Below are 6,838 nucleotides of genomic sequence, written 5' to 3'. Positions count from 1 at the left end.
TCATCATTCCAGTTGGCAGCAAATACTTATTAAGCAGTTCCTAATGTCTATTCTCTTTTTTTCTGCTCCTTTTTCTCTTTTTCACTCTCACACAAATCTGCTACACACATACTGCTAAGGAATGCAAACATAGATGAGCACGATTGATCCTGAAGACATAACCTTTGCAATTTGACTTTGCTAAAAAGACATATTTGAGGTTTAGACGAAAAAACAGAACTAGAACCGGGAAGTCAATGCTGATTGAACCTTTAACAGGCTTCACAGAACAACCCTGTTGTACGTTCGAATGTTAACAGCGGCTCCATCCGTGCATCCGGAAACCAACTTCATCTTCTACTCCGTCAAGCATGGAAGAGTTGCACAAGTCCGTCCACTATGTCCTGTGCTGTTCAACTGACGTCCAGATCAATTAGTCCGAGGCAATCTGAGCTGAAATGTCCTTTGCTGGACACAATGTAGACAACTTCCTGTTTCGTTTTTGTTATATCTTCGGATCCATCTAACCGCACGCCCCAAAATTCAGCTGCTTTCAGTTTTTCTTTCAAAACTGTTGTCTGTGCAATGCCCTGGATGACACGGCTCCCCCGTTCTCGAGAATGATGCGCGTTCCCGACATTAACTCCAAGCCTCTTCAGAAACAGAATATCTTCCTCATATGAACGCAAAGGACGTCCATGTTTTGCTTTGTCAAAGGCCAAAACTACGCAGTGCTTGATGCTGTTCTTCATTCAGTTTTTCATTCTATTTGTAAACTGGACCACTGAGCATCTGGTCCTGGCTGCATCTGGTTTCATTATCAATTATCTGAACCACCTTCTGGAGCTCTCTGCTATTGGCATGCTCAACAAACACTGGATGACTGAAGTTTTTAGTGCCAGTATAAAAGGCTCTGTGTTTCTAAGAACACACGTTTTTTGCACTTCAGACTCAGTCTGGCGTTACTTCGGAGGTGGCAGGACACCAAAGTAATTGTGTAATGTTGCTTGCTCTTTTTTGACATTTTGGCGACATTTTAAAACAATGGCTCAGGCCTATCCTGCACTACAGATTGTGCACTTGTACATTCCCAAAACTTAGGTACACAAATGTGTATATATATATATATATATATATATATATATATATATATATATATATATATATATATATATATGTATATGTAGTCCCGCACCAGATTCTAAGAACAGCTGAGATGTTGCTGCATTAGGATGAGAGACTTAGTGCAGTCCGGGCAGTTTGTCCCACTGAATGACATGATAATTTTTAGTCATAGAATTTAGCCCTCCCCAGTTTAAATACATTTGAGAACAACATGCAACAACACAACAATTGAGCAGGCAGAGGCATGCTTGGGGTCTTTTTCACACCTTAGTTCTCCGATTGCCATCCAGCGTTTGAGACCTGGAGGAGGAGCGGGCCACCTAGCCAGGGTCTGGGAGTTGGGTCCTTGGGGTCATCTGGTACTGGAACTTCTGCTCTCCCCTGGGATAGGCTGTGGGAGTTATGTATGCAGGTCTCCAGTTGTGAAAGTATATCTGTTGGGCTCTCTTTGGCATTAAGCCAGCAATTCGTACTATGTTAGGAATAAAATAAAATACTAATTCATTATGATTGAGCTTAGTTTGATCACAATATTCTGATTACTGTGTTTTCTATGAGACATTTTTTTTTTCGATCTGCACATTATTCCTAATCCGTTAAGTCCATGTAGACATTACTGTTATGTCAACAGGAATGTCCATAACTTTATCCTTTCATGATAAGATTGCAATGGTAAAGGGTGTGCAAGGGAAACCCAGTTCATTCTGGGGGATCCCAAGTCATCCCTAGGCCATGAGGGATCGAACAGTCTCACTGTCTGAATTTACAATTATATAAAAGTTGCTAAAATACATATTGCCTGTGAAAACTTGCTACTTTAAAAACTAGCTGTGACTGCAAGGCTCAAATAGTCAGTTTAGTCAGTGAGTCCCACTCCAATCTTAGATAAATGCCTAGATCGAATCTCCAGGTCAGATTCTTGGGTCAGACAGATATGCATGCTTTTATGCTATCTCCCTATACTTTCTTACTATCACGCATCTGAAGTTAATGCTTATACACAGCAAGGTTCAAGAAGAATCCTGTTGATATTTAGCTAACACTATGTTTTACTCTTCTTTTTCTCTTCAATGTAGCTACAGTGAATGCTGTCTTTCAGCTGCAGTCCAACTGTCTTAGTTATTTCTGTCAGCCTAAACAGGCCAATAATAATCTGCAACAAAGAGAACAAGAAGCCTGTGCTTTCTAATATCAATAGTTATCTGCTCAGTATAATTACTGGCAACAGTCCTGTTACTGATATGATTTATAAGCTGGCATTAATGTACCTGACCCAGAGTCAGTTGACCACATGAGCTGAAATGAACTGTGAGGTGCTAGGGTGATCAAAGACTGCCTGTGCTTTGCTCCGTGACCTGGATCCAGAGTTCAGCCAGAGGCCAGGCTTCACCCTGTGCTCTATTCATCCTGGAACAGTTTGCATACAGGAGTTTTTACCAAAACAAACGCTTCTCCTTGGAATAGAAATTGCTACAGTAAGTGACGTGAAGCACAGAGAATGCGCACTGTGGTTTAGATGGGACATCCAGAACCAGGTGTGATTAAAGCCAGCTGGAGAGGAGCATGATCCGCCACTTCAGATGCTAACATTTAAACCTGTGCAGAGATAAAAAAAAGAAAAAAAAGAAAAGTGAGAGCAGCTGACGACGAAGAATCACTCATGATCACCATCTACAGGCATGGCAGCCAGTGTTACTATAACTTATTTCATATCACTAGCATCCCTCATTAGTGCCAAACATATAATGTGTAGTGTACCAAGAAACAAAATGCTCGCGTTCAACGAATTTTCAGTCAAATGTATAACTTTTTGTGGTTTCCATCACAAAAAGTGATTGTAGGCATGTGAAAAATGGGCCATTGCAACATTGTTTCTAGAAATCTTTTTCTGCTTAGATTGGATGCAGGGGAAAAAACATATCTCCACTTTGAGAGCCATCTTTTACTATCAAATTTTTATTTTAACTAAATCTTTGTTTGCATGTGTATTAGAACTCCAAATTTTGCAAAGTAACCATGTTGGAATGGAGGGACATAAAACTAAAACACTAGCACAAGAAAACGTATTGCTGGGTTGATATTATTAGTAGATACATGAATGTTACAAAATCTAAGAATATCTTTTTAAGCTTTATAATCCTTATTTCATATCTAGTTAGCCATGAAGTTTTTGATTTGCTGTACCTTGTATAAGACTGACACCCATTAGCAAGATTTAGGATAAGGCAGCTCAGAGGAGCAGTGGTTAGCGCCGTTTTATTAACTAGTAACTTGCACGCTGTGCGTGCGCACATCCTTGTTTAACGTACATAATAAGAGCCTTGACTTCCATTCATCTTCAAGCCTTTCTATGGCCTAAACTCACCCTAAACCGTAACCCTAATACCCTAGCCTTACCCTACACCTAACCTTTACTGGTTTATATCTAACCCTAACCTAAACCTAATTGATAACTTAGTCCTAAACCCAGAAAAAAAAGAGAACACCTTTTTTCGGTCCTCACTTTACATCAAAGTCCTCACTTTTGAATGAGCAAAAAAAGATTTATTTCATCTGTCCCCACGTGTCGCCCTTATGATGGACTGGAAACCTGTCCAGAGAGTAGCTCTCCTACTGACTGATGGAGATTAGTGCCAGCCTCCCAACAATCCTGACAGGAATAATGAATTGGATGGATGTGTGGCTATGTTCATGCTGAAAATGCTCAAGTATCATTAAAAAGCAAGACCCGCCCCTGACAGAATAGCAGTTTCTTACCAAAGTCTTTTCTCTGGTCACTGATGTTAAACTGTCCATTCATCCAATTCTGCAGTCTAAATTAGAATATATAACTAAAAAGGAGAATCTGTCATGCATTGTTCCCCAAATGCTGAATGAATGACTTTCTTTCTCTGTAATACATTGGCTGAAAAAAAGAGAGGTTTCTAAATTTGCACTTTGATACAATGATTCTTATCATGTTAAAACAGCAAGGAGGTTATCAGAGAAAATGTTTCAGCTGCATTCAGTGGCAATTAAACTGGTGTGAATGGTGTCGGGATCACATTTTGAAATTCAGAACCTCTAACTTGGTCAGAATTTTTGATAGAACTGTAAAATAACAACAGCTTACTTATTTATTACAGCAAGTATTTTGTTGCAGTTTCATAAAACTGTATTATGAAGGAAAATAGTGTTTCTCTTGTGGAGAGGACATAGATGAAAATTAGTCTGTAGGAGAACAAACAGGTCTTGGAAGGTGAGCAGTACCTGCCTGTCTCTTGATGTTGAAGCAGGCCTTTTTTAGTCGTATGTAAGCCCTTCTAGGCTAAACGCCCTGCTACCCAGCTTTGTTGTGAAGTATACCCCTATCTAAGTGGATTGTGCCCCCTAGTTTGAAGCTTGGCCGACTCTGACAGTACTCGGCCATGCAAGCACTCTGGGACATGAAGCCAAAAATAAACTAATTTAACTTGGGGTAATAGCAGAGGTTTTATCTGTGACTTAGTCTCACGTTGTACCTAAGTTGCAACAAAACAAAGACTTTATCTGAGAGCATCTTCATACAAAAAATATTCAGAGGGACATGGTGTGATTCTATGGGGAATGCCGCAAATTTTCCCTAGTTCTTTTGGTTTGATTTTTTTTTTAAGCAACCCAAACTGCCTGAACAACATCACAGAGTTACAACAGCTGCCTATTTTGTTTAACCTTGCCGGTCAGATTGATAATGTTTATCTGGTCCTGCGCCCATCAAATATGTACGGGGAAAGGAGGGAAATTCAGCAGAACTTACTGAGCTGATTGGGCGAAGCGACACCAAGTGCCCGCCTACCAAAGTTGGTTTTAGCCAATCACAGTATCAAATGAAAATGTCATAAGCAGCAGGCGCCATGAGAAACCACAACAAGTTATGCTGGTAAAGGCACTTCTTGCTGTTCTTCTTTCAAAGAAGATATCGTGGATTCTGACAAAACAGATGTGATAGCAGCAACTGCACACGCATCCTCTTGTGCTGCCATGTTTATTTTGGTATGGCTGTGCAGGCTCTGCCACTCTTGCTTGCATCACACCTGTGTGTGCTGCCTTGAACCATAATACATGGTCAACATGATTGACCAACCTGTGCTGGGTCAATTATCGTATGATTGAGGCAGGATTCTTCAATGAATTCTTCCGTGTATGTGAACGCACAAATACCACGAGAATTCAGCTTGCAGGCAAGGTTATATTTTGTAGGCTATCAAAAGAATCTGACCAGTGTGACCAGCGGGTGAGGCAGTAACGTATCTCGCAATAGTCAAAGCTACAGGAGACAAAAACAACAGTACTGTAAAATGTGGCAGAACGTCAGAGGTGTGGGTTTAAAACTATCCAGAACACGGGTATTCCCACAAATCCTTCACACAAAGAAGTCACTTTCTTACATTGGTTCACTGACCAGTATGCATTTCAACGGTTCACTTGCAAGTAAATAGAGATCCACATTTTCAGGCAAGCTATAGTTCATTTGGTCTGAACCAGAGTTTAGATGAGCTTTCATGTCTTCAAATGAAGACAGCTTTGGTTGGATAGCCTCCCGAGACTCGTGCTCTAAATACTTAATACTTGTCCTAGACATGTGGTCTGGGATTCAAGTCCTATAAATAATTCTTCCTATCAGGCTTAAAAGTAGTGTAGATCATTTGAGTAAATCACTAATGTCTCCTATGAGTTACCGTACTGTATACTGCTATCATGGTAACATTAAGTATGAGATGTATGTGCCCCGTTTGTACCAAAAACAAAAACACTTCAAGTGGAACTAAATCTGAGAAAATTAGGGAAATTGTGTCTTTAAAGGAGCAATAAGCGATTTTTCACCACTAGGTGGAGCTTGAGCTCTGTCTGTAGACCAAAACAAGATGTGTATCAAGCCACACCTCTCTCTGTCTCAGCTTTAGCACTCGGAAACTTTTTCCCATTCTCACTAGGCTCGTATGAATCTATTTGCAAAGGATAAAAGCACAACAGAATAGCATCACCTTTAAGAGTACCATGTCTAGTGAAGAAGTAAGTAACTCATAACTTTATAATGCTGTTAGCAAGAGAACGTTTTGAACCAATGGGCTTGCTCTCCGCCATTTTGTGCCTGGCAATGGCATTTTATGGGAGGGTAGGGAGTAGCTGTTTACGTGCACATACATGGCCTGTCCGACTATGTAAACAAGAGATTGGAGAACAACACAGAGAGATAATGTGTGACGTTTAACCATAGTCCATCTAAAAAGGTATCTTTTTAGATGGACTATGGTTAAACGTCACACATTATAGAAATAACCAAAAGATTTTTTTGGTTATTTCTATCTAAAATAATGAAATTTCACTTATTGCTCCTTTAAAGTCTTTATTATGCAGTATTCATAACCCTAATACCATGGTTAAAAAGGCATACAGATATTTTTTTCCTTGTTAAACTGAATGTTCAGAGAAAGATGTTAAATGTTCTTGAGTTAAATTAGGCCCAAGAATGATTATTTGAATTCAAAGTCTACAATGATGTATGGATTTAGGCCAACTGCAGTGTTCATTTCACTCTTTAGAGATTTGAGACTTTACTTGCGCTTGACTCTCCAATACTTTAGACTTGCGCTGGACTTGAAACAAATGGCGTATGCACATTATTTGGCAAGATAGGGCAGTGCAAAGATGAACACAGACATTTTCAAAACATAATGATTAAGGTATGGTCATGACAAACAACTGTTTTTGCACA

This window comes from Fundulus heteroclitus, chromosome 10 (genome assembly GCF_011125445.2).
Source record: "Fundulus heteroclitus isolate FHET01 chromosome 10, MU-UCD_Fhet_4.1, whole genome shotgun sequence".
Lineage (NCBI taxonomy): Eukaryota > Metazoa > Chordata > Actinopteri > Cyprinodontiformes > Fundulidae > Fundulus > Fundulus heteroclitus.
The sequence above is the reverse complement of the archived record's forward strand: the minus strand, read 5'-3'. Positions refer to the sequence as shown.